General features: G+C 39.1%; 1 protein-coding gene across 4 annotated transcripts in view; it reads right to left on the bottom strand.

The window, feature by feature from the left end:
• BCL9 (BCL9 transcription coactivator) overlaps positions 1 to 13,523 on the bottom strand; it is a 91,981-nt gene that overhangs the window by 35,561 nt on the left and 42,897 nt on the right. The window contains exon 3 of one of the 4 annotated variants that reach the window (XM_036015399.1): positions 9,076 to 9,138. The exons of 2 other annotated variants lie outside the window; for them this stretch is intronic. The gene's annotated coding sequence lies outside the window, so the exon portion shown is untranslated. Of the gene's footprint in view, positions 1 to 9,075; positions 9,146 to 13,523 lie in introns of those variants that run through there. One more of the 4 variants, XM_036015402.1, reaches the window with a different exon arrangement.

Raw genomic sequence — 13,523 nt, 5'->3', positions numbered from 1 at the left:
GCAAGAGAAAAGGAAGATATCAAGGGCAAAACTTCTCCTGTTATTTTGCCTGGGCAAATTAATGTGGTGTTCACGCTGGTAGCAATAAGTCCCACTAATACTAAAGTTTACTTGCATACACTAAGCATACAGGCGCTGAGAGTAGAGGTATGTGCCCTACAGCATGGTAAACAGTAGGGTAAATCTATCTGGGGGAAAATTGCCTCTAAGTGACTAAAATACCCAAGGATAACTGGGATGGACTGAATCTGTTCCCTGTATTTTGAGGCTAAAAAGAGAACTGCACAAACACTTTCACCCAAATTAGAAATATCATCAGCATTAAGGAGTGCGGTGTTTCAAGAGCAATGATATTTCACTTAGTCACTAACCACCAAGAAGGACAGGTATTATGCTGCACCACCTCTCGAATCAGGCTCTTTGGCCCCAATATTGACTTCTGAATTTAGAGTCAGCAGAAACTCAGGTAAACTCTGCAGCTACTTTTCCATCTCAACCAGGCGGTCGCTCTTCCTCTAGATCCCACTCCCATCCAGTTTAGAATCTTGGGGAAGGGGCCCCTCCTAGGGCCCCTCCCAGTCTAGGGACCAAAGATCCCCTCCCTCCCCCAAGGCCTAACAATTGTTCTCATTTCTTTTGTAAATGAAGCAAATTTAGACTACTCTCTTTGGTTGTGAAAATAAAGGGTAAAAGGATAAGAATCTGGGGGCTCAAGAAGGAAGCATTGAAGTATTAAAACAGAGCCCAGGGTCTCGAAACATTGGCTTCCAGACCACCCACCACCTACATCATGTGGAGAAGCAGAATGCCAGCTAAATAGGGTCTCTTAATCCCAGGTCCATGATGGAGTCTAAGGTTAGAATTTGGATGGAGGAAAAAATATACCGTTATTTCACCAACTTCTAACAGAAATTTATCATTTTCTTCAGTTATGAATGCACTAGATTTCAGTTTGAGCAGCCCATGACTTTTTCACCAATAGTATCACAGATATTTTCATATCACCTTACAGTTGTGGCAGATGTCCCAAATATCGCTTATACTCATCACTACAACAAAATTATAGTAGTTATTAGATTGGCTTTTTATTAATGCTCTAAAAAAGAAGCACATATATTACTGTCATAAATTGGATGCTTTTAATATTTTGATCCTATTTTTGTAACACCATTTATTTTATTTTGTAGGTTTAAAATTATCATTCTGTCCTTAGGCTTCATCAGAAGGGGGTCCTTGTTACAAAAACGTTGAAGGGCTCCTAGGCTGGAAGAACAACTTTCTCCAGTTCCCATCCAGCACCACACAAAATGAGCCTCCCTACAATCCCGCAATCCTAGCTTTACAGCACGTTTCCTTCGGGTTTTTAAGATTGCCATTAAAATGCAAATAACCCCAAAGCAGAACTCCGAGTGGCATCAGTTAACCCCTTAGAGGGAGTTGTTTAGCAGCTAGCTGAGTGCAACACCCCGCAATTGAATTAAACAAACATTTATCGAGCTCCTGCCAAGGGTGAAGAAGCAGCCTTTGGAATAGAGAGCGAAAACCTCCCAGGTCTCAACCGTCTAGGGTACTTGAAATCCAGTAGGAGAAATTTTTAAAAAGTGCAGAAACATACGGGAAAAGAGAAATGCTTCGAGAAACCTGCAAAGAGCAAAGATCGTTCTGGGGGCAGGATGGCTGGGGAGGAAAGGGACTCCTTCATGCGTGCATTTTAGGACTGACTGTGGCGTCTGTGCCAGGGCCTCAGAACACAACCTTAGCCAAATTCACTGCCTAGGATTAAGTTAAACAGGTAAACCACGAAGTAAACTACAGCCCTTGAGTTCTCCGTTAGGCATAAAGGGCCAAAGAAGCCCTGAGGGAGTGACTTAGTGCCGGTGGGGGGAGGGGAAGAGTCTAGAAAGACTGTGGGTTATGATGAATGTGGCGCGGAGGAAGTGACATATGAGCTGAGCCTAGTAGGAAAAGTTGGAGAGGGAGAAGGAGAGGTAAGAGAGAGGGAGGGAGAGGGAGGGAGAGAGAGGGAGAGGGAGGGAGAGAGAGGGAGAGGGAGATGGGGGAAGGGAGGGAGGAGGGGAAGGGAGGGAGGAGGGGGAGGGGCACCACATTCCTGGCAGAGGTGTGTGTAAAGGGCCTGTTCTGGGACTGCATTTCAGTGGGAGCTTAGGGGTAGTGGAGGAATCAGGCAGGAGATAAGACTGGAATTGTAAAGCGGGGCTGTACTGTGTGAAAGGACCTTGTATTTATTGCTCAGGAATTTGCATCCTATCCCTTTGGAACAATTGGAAAGGGCTTTATGAAGGAGGAGATATACAGACTGGGCCTTAAAGCATGAGTAAATTTCAGCAGGTGGAGATGCGGCGGGGAGGGGAGTGTTTTGAGGCTCAAGGAACAGCATTGTCAGGCACAGGGGCTGAAAGTGTATGGCTTGGTAAGAACCGCGCTGGGACGATGCGTGGGTACAGTGTGAGGCTGCGGACGCGCCTGGGGGAGCCAGAGGTCGGGGCAGCGTTTTAACCTCTTAAGTTCTGGGCCCCGAAGCAGACCCCCCTAAGCAGACCTGAGGGACCTCATCTAATTACTAAGTCCCCCAGGTATTCTTAATGCGCAACAAAGTTGGTTTCTGACTTATAGAAGGAGAGAAGGCTGAAAAGCAAGGTGCGTTTTGAGCTCGGGGTAAGAATTTGCACTTGATTCGAAATGCAGTGGGAGCTCCTAAGAATGACCCCAGACGAAGAGTGGTATTTATCAAAGCCCTGCTTAAGATGAATGGGACAGCAGAGTTTAAGGTGGGAGGTGTGGATACCTAGGTAAGGGCTATTACAGTAGTCCAGGTAATCATGAGGGCCTGAATTATGGTAATGGCAGGGGGAAGTGGAGGGAAGGGACAAATGTAAAGACATTTGGAGGACAGGATCTACATGGTCCACTGGGCAATTGAAGTGGGAAGAGGGACTGAGTCAAGATGACTCCTGGGAGTAAGGCACCATTGTGAGGCAGGGGATGTGTTTGGATGTAAAATGCACTCAGAGTCAGAGACCAAGAATAGTGATGATTTTTATTTTGAGGGAGTGCTCATTGTGGTTTGTGGGACACAGGATGAGGCATAGGTGGCACATCAGGATTGGGAGGAGAGAGCAGAGGAAGGCTGTGAGCGGTTGCCTTTATCACCATATGTTTGAGGATCCCCTAACAAAGCGATGATGGCAGCTCAGAGCTGCAAACCCAGGCAAATCTGTTCTCTTCTCAGGAGCTCCTGTTCCCTCACTGGAAAAGCAGGTGGTAATAAAATTTATCACCCATTCATCTCATCGGAGTGTTGCAGAGATCATCCAATATACATACATAAATAAGTTTAAGGCATTCAGTGAGAACAAAGTATGCTAGAAATGCTAAAGAGTAATAAAGTCAGTCACCTACTTTGCCACATTAGTAAACAAGGTGTCTTTTTAAAAAAAGCAGATGTGGTTAACCAGACACTAACTTTGAGGCTCTCTATATAGTCTCTAAAAACAGGTAATTCTAAACTCTTGATTTTCAAGAATACCCTCATTAGAAAGACACTAACACCTCCATCAAACCGAGGCCTAGACTGAACAGAAGTTAATCAACATGAAAATTACTTAATCATTTACCCTTTATTCTTAGTATCAACGTATGACTAATATCAGATTCAAACTACAGGCAGTCCCCCACATCCCCCTATGCTGTACTCTTTCACACCCCTGAATTTCCTCTTTTGGCAGAATGGTTCCGTATAAAATACTCAGATCTTAAGTGTAGAACCTACAAAGGAAAGAAGGCTGTCAGACAGAAAAATTAAGACAAAAAAATAGCACTCCTACAATGACAAAAATTGAAAATCCGTTTTAAAGGAACACATCTCTAATTACACGTTGCATGCATAGCAAATCTCTTACAAATCCTACCACAGTTTCTGCTCCCCTAAAGAGCAGATCTGATAGTTAATAACTCCCCTCCTCTGATAAAATCCAATTTTCACACCTGGTAAATAACTCTACAGTGAACCAAGGTCGGGTTGGGGTGAGCAGTTAGCAGAAGGCTAGGGCTGTGCATCATGTAACAACTCTTCTGGGAACTCCTTCCAGAGATTTGCTCTTTTTACACCAGTTGATACTATTTTGGCTAGAAATCCTCTAACCTCCTAAATTACAAATGCTAAAGCCTCTGAAACCAGGAGTGATTATGAAAGAGCACGGTTCACAGCTCACATATATGTGAGGCCTGGCCCTCACCCTTTATGTTTTGTTTTGGTAGTAAGGTTTCTTACTATTTGTGTGCTTTTAGGAGATAAACTTGTACTGCATTCTTGTCCAATTGACCATGAGAAGGGATGATGCTACTGAAATTGGCAATTACAAAGGAGTAATACACTGGAGAAATAAAAATATATCAATTCAAAAATCCAGCCAGAATCTGTATACCATACACACCTAATCAGGAACAACCAAGTGGATATCCACAAAGACTCAACAGTGAAACACAAACAGAATTGTGCACACAAGTGCCATTTAAGAGAACTGAAATGTTGGTCAGGGACGTATCCCAGGACGCATAAAGAATTTAGTAAAGGTGATGTCGCAGAGAAGTAGAGCATGAAAGGGTTAGTCAAGAAGTAATGTTGGTTAACCATAAACGTCCCCGAATAGCTGCAGCAATTTTGAGAAAGAAGAGCAAAGAAGGAGGGATCACAATACCTGATATCAAAATGTATTACAAGTCCACTGTAATCAGAACAGCCTGGTACTGGCATAAGAACAGACACATGGACCAATGGAAGAGACTAGAGAGCCCAGAAATAAACCCAAGTCTCTATGGTCAATTAATATTCAACAAAGGGGACAGAAGCATAAAATGGAGCAAAGATAGCCTCTTCAACAAATGGTGTTGGGAGAGCTGGACAGCTACATCCAAAAAAATGAAGCACGAGCACCAACCTACACCATACACAAAAATAAATTCAAGGTGGATAAAAGATTTAAATGTAAGTCTTGACACCATAGAAGTCCTACAGGAAGACATGGACAGGAAAATCTCAGATATTCCACGCAGCAATATTTTCACTGATATGTGCCCTACAGCAAGGGACATAATGGAAAGAATAAATGAATGGGATCTCATCAAAATAAAAAGCTTCTTCTGCATGGCTAAAGAAAACAGCATTAAAATGAAAAGAGAATGAAGTATATGGGAAAACATATCTGCCAATGATACCTCAAACAAGGATTTGATCTCCAAAGTATATAAAAAAACCACATGACTCCACTCTAAGAAGACAAGCAACCCAATTAAAAAATGTGCAAAGGACTTGAACAGACACTTCTCCAAGGAGGACATACAGAGGGTCCAGATATATGAAAAGATGCTGAGCAACACTAGCCATCATAGAAATACAAATTAAAACCACAATGAAATACCACTTCACACAAATCAGAATGGCCATCATAAATAAATCAACAAACAAGTCCTGGCAAAGATGTGAGGAAAAGGGAACACTAGTACACTGTTGGTGGGAATACAGACTCTGTGAAACCACTGTGGAAAATAGTATGGAATTTCCTCAGAAAACTAAAAATGGAACTGCCTTTTGACCCGGCAATTCCAGTGCCAGGATTATATCCTAGGAACCCTGAAACACCAATTCAAAAGAACCTATGCACCCCAATGTTCATAGCAGCACAATTTACAATAGCCAAGTGCTGGAAGCAACTTATGTGCCCATCAGTAAATGAATGGATAAAAGAACTATGGTACATTTACAAGATGGAATTCTATGCAGCAGAAAAAAAGGAGCTCCTACCCTTTGCTACAACATGAATGGGACTGGAGAGCATTATGCTAAGTGAAATAAGCCAGGTGGTGAAAGACAAATCCCATATGATCTCACCATTAACAGGAACCTAATCAACAAAATGAACAAGCAAGCAAAGCATAGCCAAAGACATTGAAATTGAGAACAGGCTGATAGTGATCAGAGGGGAGGTGGGAGGGGATAATGGAGGGAAAGGGTGAAAGGTTTACAGGAACAATTATAAAGGACATATAGACGATAACAAGGGGGGTAGAAATGGGAGAGGGAGGTGGGGAGGACTGGGGTGGTGGGGAGGGGTGGGGGAAAAGGCAGAAAAATGTACTTGAACAAAAATTTTAAAAAAAGAATGTTGGAATTATTGTTCTACTGTTTGGACAAAACTTAAGATCCTCATCTCACATCATGTAAAAAAAAATTACACAGAGATTAAAGACAAATATAAAGTCATTTTTTAACTTTAGAAGAAAATATAGATGAATATTTATCTGACCTTGGGGACAGGGACACATATTCTTAGGTTAAAACCAAAAGATAAAAATAAATAGTTCAAGAGATTTGACTACATAACAATCTAAAATTCTGTAAAAAAAAAAGTTATAAAACTAAAAGGCCAGCAATCTAATGGAAACAAAATATTTCCAACAAATCTTCTCAACACATATAACTGAAAGAAGTTTATATTCTTCATACATAAGGAGCTTATGCAAAGCAATATGAAAAACATAAATACCTGAGTTGAAATTTAACATTTCACACACAAAAAAAATTAATAGGAAAAAAATCACTTGAACTTATGGAAACATTCCTTCTAACTAGTGATCAAAATAATAATAAGTAAATTGTAAATGTTTTATGAGGCCTTGGCACATGGTAAATAATTGGTAAATATTTGTTGACTTGTTCAAATTAACAAAGAATAAGAGAATCCCAATGTTGAGTGTGTGGTCAAACGAATACACATATGACTTATAAGATTACATACTAAAGCAGGGGTCAGCAAACTTTCTGTGAAGGGCAGACAGTAAATATTTTGGAGTCTTCGAGCCATATAGTCTCTATTGCAACTACTTAGCTCTGCATTGTAGGGTGAGAGCTGCCAAATCTACATTATTTATAGAAACTAAAGTGTGAATTCCATGTAATTTTAACATTTCATAAAATATTCTTGATTTTTTCCCAACCATTTAAACATGTAAAAACAATTCTTAACTCCTGGGCTATACAAAAACAGGCCACAGAACAGATTTGGCCCATGTGTTACAATATGCCCTGTCCTAGAGCTACATTTCTGGAAATCAATTTGTCTTTATATATCAAGAGGCTTTTAAAAAGTTACACACAGGCTGTCAATATTAAAATAATCAGGTACTAATACTTCTTTAAAAAAATTAAAAGTATACACTCTTGCTCTGTTCAGTGTGGCTCAGTTAGTTGGGTATTGTCCCATGAAACTAAAGGTCACTAGTTCAATTCCTGGTGAGAGCACATGCCTGAGTTACAGGTTCAGTACCCGGTCCGGGCACCTACGAGAGGCAACTGACTGATGTTTCTCTGCCTCTCTTTCTCCCTCCCCCACCTCTCTAAAAATAAATAAAATATTTTTTAAAGTGCATACTCTTTTCCTTAATTGTCCTAATAATTCCCTTTCTAGGAATTATTTATAAAAGGCAATGCGAAACTCAGACAAAAATTTATAAAAAGCAACATCTAGACATTCAGCAGAATGGGAATGGTTAATATACCCTGGTACATGCATGCAGTGAAATGTAATGTAGCCATAAATCTTTTGCAAAGTATATTTTGTTATGTGCAAAAAACACTGATACAAAAATGCTGAAAAAAGCAGGATACAAAATGTGTACATCCTAATTTTGCAAACATATATGTACAGATAGATAATTTATACAGATAGAAACAAACATACATATGTATACAGAAAACACTGAAGGAAATGTATCAAACTGTGAATAATGCCCTAGATGCTGGGTTCATGCATGATTCAATTTTTTCTTTATTTTTTTGTTCTAATTCTTGACACGGAGTAGTTACTATTTTTTGTAATTAGGAAAATACACTAACATTATATTGAAATGAAAATAAACTGGAAAAAATCCAGAATCTGAAGTTCACACAGAGACAAAAAAACAAAAAAGAAAAGAAAAACCTTTCAAAAGCAACCTACATGTAAAATCTGAACAAAATCCACAATGAAAAACAGACCTGGGCAACTGCAAGTCGCCAGGGTATAAAATTCATGCAAAATCACCAGAGGAAGAAAAAAAAATTCTGATCAAAAGCAGCTGAGACCTGGAATCTATGACTGATCCTATACTGAACATATTCAGAAAAAGCATGAGATTAAAGGGCTGCCTTGGGTCCTCGTGCACTGTGTGGCTGGGGGACTCAGATGGCTTCTTATTGCTCCCCTCCCAACACTCCCACCATTCCATACCAATAAACCAAGAAACAATCTTTGTCTTGAGGTTTAAGAGGACAGAATTCTGCATGCTTGCTTTTTTTTCTTTTTTAAAGATTTTATTTATTTACCTTTAGAGAGAGGGGAAGGGAGGAAGAAAGAGAGAGAGAAACATCAACGTGTGAGAGACACATTGATAGGTTGCCTCTCACATGCCCCCAACTGGGGACACGGCCTGCAACCCAGGCATGTGCCCTGACTGGGAATAGAACCAGCAAGTTTTTCATTCACAGGCCTGCGCTCAGTCCACTGAGCCACACTAGGCAGGTCCTTTTGTTTTTATTTTTGAAGAGTAATGGCTTTTTTTTCTTCCAGGTGTAACATAGCCATTTACACCTGGATGGACCTTTTGCTAGAGAGAGATAACTTAAGGCAGTTTAAGGAAATGGAAGGTTCCGTCAGGCAAACTTCATCTCTTTCACAGTTTGGTCTACAACCTGACCTATACACAATTATGTATGACTATCTTTGGGGGAGTTTGTGTGCCAGTTGATATGCTACACTTTCATTTCAGTTGGTTCATTTAATTTTAATAAGAGGCCACTAAGGAGGACTTTTCCCAACATTACCTAAGCAATTGTCATTCCAGTCAGGACGTACCAGATAAGGTCTAGAGGGGTCAAATAATATGCCTAGGGTCTTTAGGTAGTAAGGGGCAGAATGAGGTTTCAAATGTTCCAAGTTTGTGGCATCAGTGGTTAAAATATTTCTAAAATCAAATTTTAAGAAGAGGCAGGGGAGAGCACAGTGTTACCAGCAAACACACCTGAGTGCAAGCTTCAGGATCACATAGTATGAGTTGATTTTTTCTTAGCTTCAGTTTTCTCACCTATAAAAATGGAGATAATACAATTGATATCTCAGACCTTTGGAAGTTCGGAGATAATATAAGGAAAATACCCAATACATAGTAAGTCCTCAACAAATGGTTGCTATTAGGAGAACACAACCACTAATAATTTTCTTTGCTACATCAAACTTTAGAAGTTCTCTTCCAGGAAAATAAAGGAGAATTAAAGTCATGAAATTACTTGGGTAACTTGGGAAAAGTCTTTCTTTCCTTCATTTCCCAGAGAGCTTTATTTCTTTGCTTTTTTAATTAAGATAAAAGAAGCATGTTTGTGAAAGCAGATTTGGAAATGGGGATATTTTATGGCACGTTTACACTTTAAAAATCAAGTCTAAACTCTTTAAGACCACAAGCCAGTGTGCACAGTGCTTTCCTAGAAGGGTAGGAGCAATAAATATATTCCTATAGGAAGATTCAGTCTCACATAGCCCATGAGATGAGACAAAGGAGAATGAATCTTCTACCCACAAAGAGGAAGGTGGTAATGTCCTTCATTTCCTTTGTGGTTTTAACCTAAACCACAACTCCTCCCTGTTAGTCATGTCTTTTCTTTACATGCATTCAGATGTGTATTAACTTTCTTCCACCTAATATGTCACTCCTCCATTCTCTGCCATATGGGAAAAATAAATGCTTCTCTTCCTCCAAGGAAAGCCTGTCCAGCACATAGGAGTGGTTTTGAGTTCCTCTCACAACCCACCTATTCTATCCATAGCTGTCTGCATGAGAATCTATTCCCAGAGATGTCTGGAATACTCCAGAACTGTTCCATTGCCCAGGCCTATGGCTTGGAGGCAGAGAAGATGAATAAATATATTGTACACCATTTGGGCAAAAGAGGAAAAGCTTTCTGTCCCAAAATGAATGAGAATATCAGGGTTTCCAGTTGGACACAAATGGAGGAAATATAATGTCTTGTTTTGTTTTTGCTTTTTTTAAACAGGGCAGAATGAATAAAGGGAAAAATAAGTGCAATGCTCAGGCCAAGGAAAGGAAAATCTGAAAACCCTCTCAAAGTGGTAGGTTCAGGAAGTGGACAGGCTGCTATCTCCTAACTGCTGCTGCAGTTCCTGAGTTAATATTTGCCAGACTTAGCATTCCTGTGAGTGCTGCTGGTATAATGGGCCCCACTCAGCATCACGTGAGTTTCCTATCTCAGGCTAGGGACGGATTTCAACCATATCACACACAGCCCTCATTACTTGTAAGGAAATGATCTGACTGAGGAAAGCAGCACAAACCATAAACACATTTACTCAAAAAAGCAAAGCTGTTAGGTGTACCCCTCAACTTCATGACTGATACAGTGTTCTTAGCTCCTGATGTCCAAGTCTAGAACACCATTTTCCAGAGTGGGTCTGCGAGCCCCTTCAGGTGTTCATGAACTCTGATATCAGAGGGACACTCTCAGATTTAACTTTCTCACTGGAAGAGGTAGAATAGCAATCTTTCTAAGAAAAAAATTATTAAGCACCATCTCTGTCAAGTAGTATCTCTATTCCATATTGTAGAAAAAGGAAATCCTTTGCCTTTGAGAAGTTTATAATCTTGGTAGGGACCAAATATGCCCTAAATCATAATTCTAACTCTAGAATCATTTGATCTATCCTCCCATTATCTTTTAGATTAAACAATAACAACAACAACAAAAACAACAACATTGAAACCTAGGGAGGTTGAATGACTGTCCTTGGTCATTCAATTAGTAAATTAGCAGAGAAGTAGAACCCAAGCTTCCTAATTCCAAACCTGGGTACCTTTCCCTTATGCTTTACTCATACTTCAAAAGGAATCACTAGAATGAATAACTACACAAGATAATAGGACACGAACCATCTATAGAAAAGTATTATGGGATGCAAATTAAAGGAACGGAAAGTCTGAACTAAATTAATCCATAAAGGTTTCTTTGAAGGAGGGTCTGATGGATGTGATGGGGATGAATTGTCAGAAATTTAGCCACCATTTGTGAATGCCTAATATGTGCAAAGACCTTGGCATAGAGAAGAGGAAGCCCAATAAGACTAATGTCACCTGGTCCCTGCCCTAAAACACAGCAGTACTAATTAAATTTATTTATGGCAAAAAGAGAATACCTGAAGTCACACAGACAGTTATTTGCCAAAGGAGGAGACTGGCAGATTCTTGGAAATATTGTAATGGCAAGAAAAAGCTGGCTAGGAGCCATGAGGATATATATCTTGAAAGAGAGAACTCAAATTATATTAAGGTTTCATAGAGGTAGAAGGTTTTCTAAAGTTAAGCTGGGTAAAAGGAAAACAATCAATTAACTTATATTTCAAGTATATCTGGAGTTTCTCCTTATAGACATAATGTCAATTAATCATATGGATTGTGGCCAGATTCATTTAGAGCTTGATATCATGAAGACATTTTTAAAAAGAAAGAAAGAAAACATACATACAAAAGACAATTGGTGAAAAACTTTGGGAGCACTGCTCCAAAGGTCATACTAACTAGTATAATGCCAAGAAAAAAAGAGGCCTTAGAGATCAAATGGAAAGATTGAGGTGCAAAGAAACAAAGCAAAACTCATTTTCCCACTAAGAAAAGAAAAAGGGTTGAGCCTCAAACTAAACCTACTTTGTTCCAGCCCTAGTGCTTATATTTTCTAGGCCAAAAGTTGGAACACAAAATACAAGTGCATTTATACATGTAATAAAATAGAATATTTAAAATAAGGACAAAAGGTTACTGTGGTTCTAGATGATATTTCCATAACATTCCACTGCATTGTTCCTATTGTTTGCCAAAGGCACATTTCAAAAAAGAATCACACTTAGAGTTATGAGAGCCTTCCACCATCATAAAGAAGTATCAGAGTCTATTCCATCAAAGGTGAGACTTTGGTGAAAAGAAAAGCCACAGGCACTCTAGGCAAGTCTTTGATAAACAAAATGAGATGATAAATAACTTAAGATGATCAGTCCCCAGGGCACCAGGTTTTCTACAAAGCCTACCACATGCAGGGCTCAATAAATTCTAAATATAAATAATAGTAAGCTGATGATGACCTTGGCTAGGGCACTCCTTACATATCATAAGATACTTATATTGCAACAATTTTAATTTGGCTTATTTGTTACTTACATAAATGCAAATCCAATTATCTTAATATCATGATTAGATTCTTTCAGGTTATTTAAAAGCACTCCTCCCCCCTAAAAAAAAAAGAAATCCCAAATATTAGTGTAATAGCAACAGGAAGCTTTGTGGATTTTCTTGCACTAAAATAGTCATCTAAGCCCTGGTTGGTGTGGCTCAGTTGGTTGGAGCATTGACCTGTACACCAAACAGTTGGGGATTCAATTCTGGGGCACATACCTAATTTGCGGGTTCAGTCCCCAGTCAGGGTGCATAAGGGAGGCAACCAATCGATGTTTCTTTTTCACATCAATGTTTCTCTCTCTCCTTTCCTCTCTCCCTAAAAATTAATAAACATATTTTTAAAAATTGAAAAAGTCATCCATGATGTTCAAGTCCTGTCCATGCAAAACAATGTGATGATGAAGTCCTTTATATAAACTTTTCCCTTTTGATGGTACTAAATTTGCATGAATTCATCCTCACTCTTTTTCACCTAAGTCCTCTAATGACAGAGACCAGTGGCAAGTTAAGTTGCTCACAGTTACTGGAACCCATCTCCTTTGCCTCATGCTGGTATTAAATAAAGAGCAGTATAGAAACATCATCCTGAGTTAGAACAGAAAAACCCAAAAAGACTCAGGACTCATACTTGGTGATGTCATTATTTTTTTAAGTCAAACAGCATGTCTCATACATTAGTAACATATTTCAAATTTCAATCTCTCATCACAATGTTTAGAACTAGTTTTATAAGAAAATAGACTTATAGAGCTTTGTACTTTGGGTTTTTGTGTATTGCATTTCTCATTCTCACTTCCTGTCTTTGCCTAGACTAGAAAGTGAGCTAATTCACCTTTATGACTCAGTGTGTAGTATGGTGTTTTATCAAGAAATAATACCTTTTAAAATGTATATATTTCCATATGCATAGAATATCTCTAGAAAGATAGATGAAAAATTGGTTATTTCTGAAGTGACTGAGGAATGGGGCAAGGTGGAAGGGGACCTTTTCATTTATACCCATTTCTGAATTTATACTTTAAGTTTAAAATTTGTTTTAATGAGTAAAGAAATATCCTTTTTGAGCTTCTTAATCCCTGAATACATTACAGCAGTGACCAAGATTAAATAGCAGTTGATTTCTAATATTTTATACACATTGGACCAATTCTAATCCAGCCTGCCTCTTATTCCTCCACAATGTTCTATGTGCCATATTGTCTTTTTAAATACTCAGCAAAGTTAATTTGAAAAAT

The sequence above is a fragment of the Phyllostomus discolor genome, chromosome 14 (genome assembly GCF_004126475.2).
Source record: "Phyllostomus discolor isolate MPI-MPIP mPhyDis1 chromosome 14, mPhyDis1.pri.v3, whole genome shotgun sequence".
Lineage (NCBI taxonomy): Eukaryota > Metazoa > Chordata > Mammalia > Chiroptera > Phyllostomidae > Phyllostomus > Phyllostomus discolor.
Note: the sequence above shows the minus strand (reverse complement) of the source record. Positions and strands in the feature narration are given on the sequence as shown.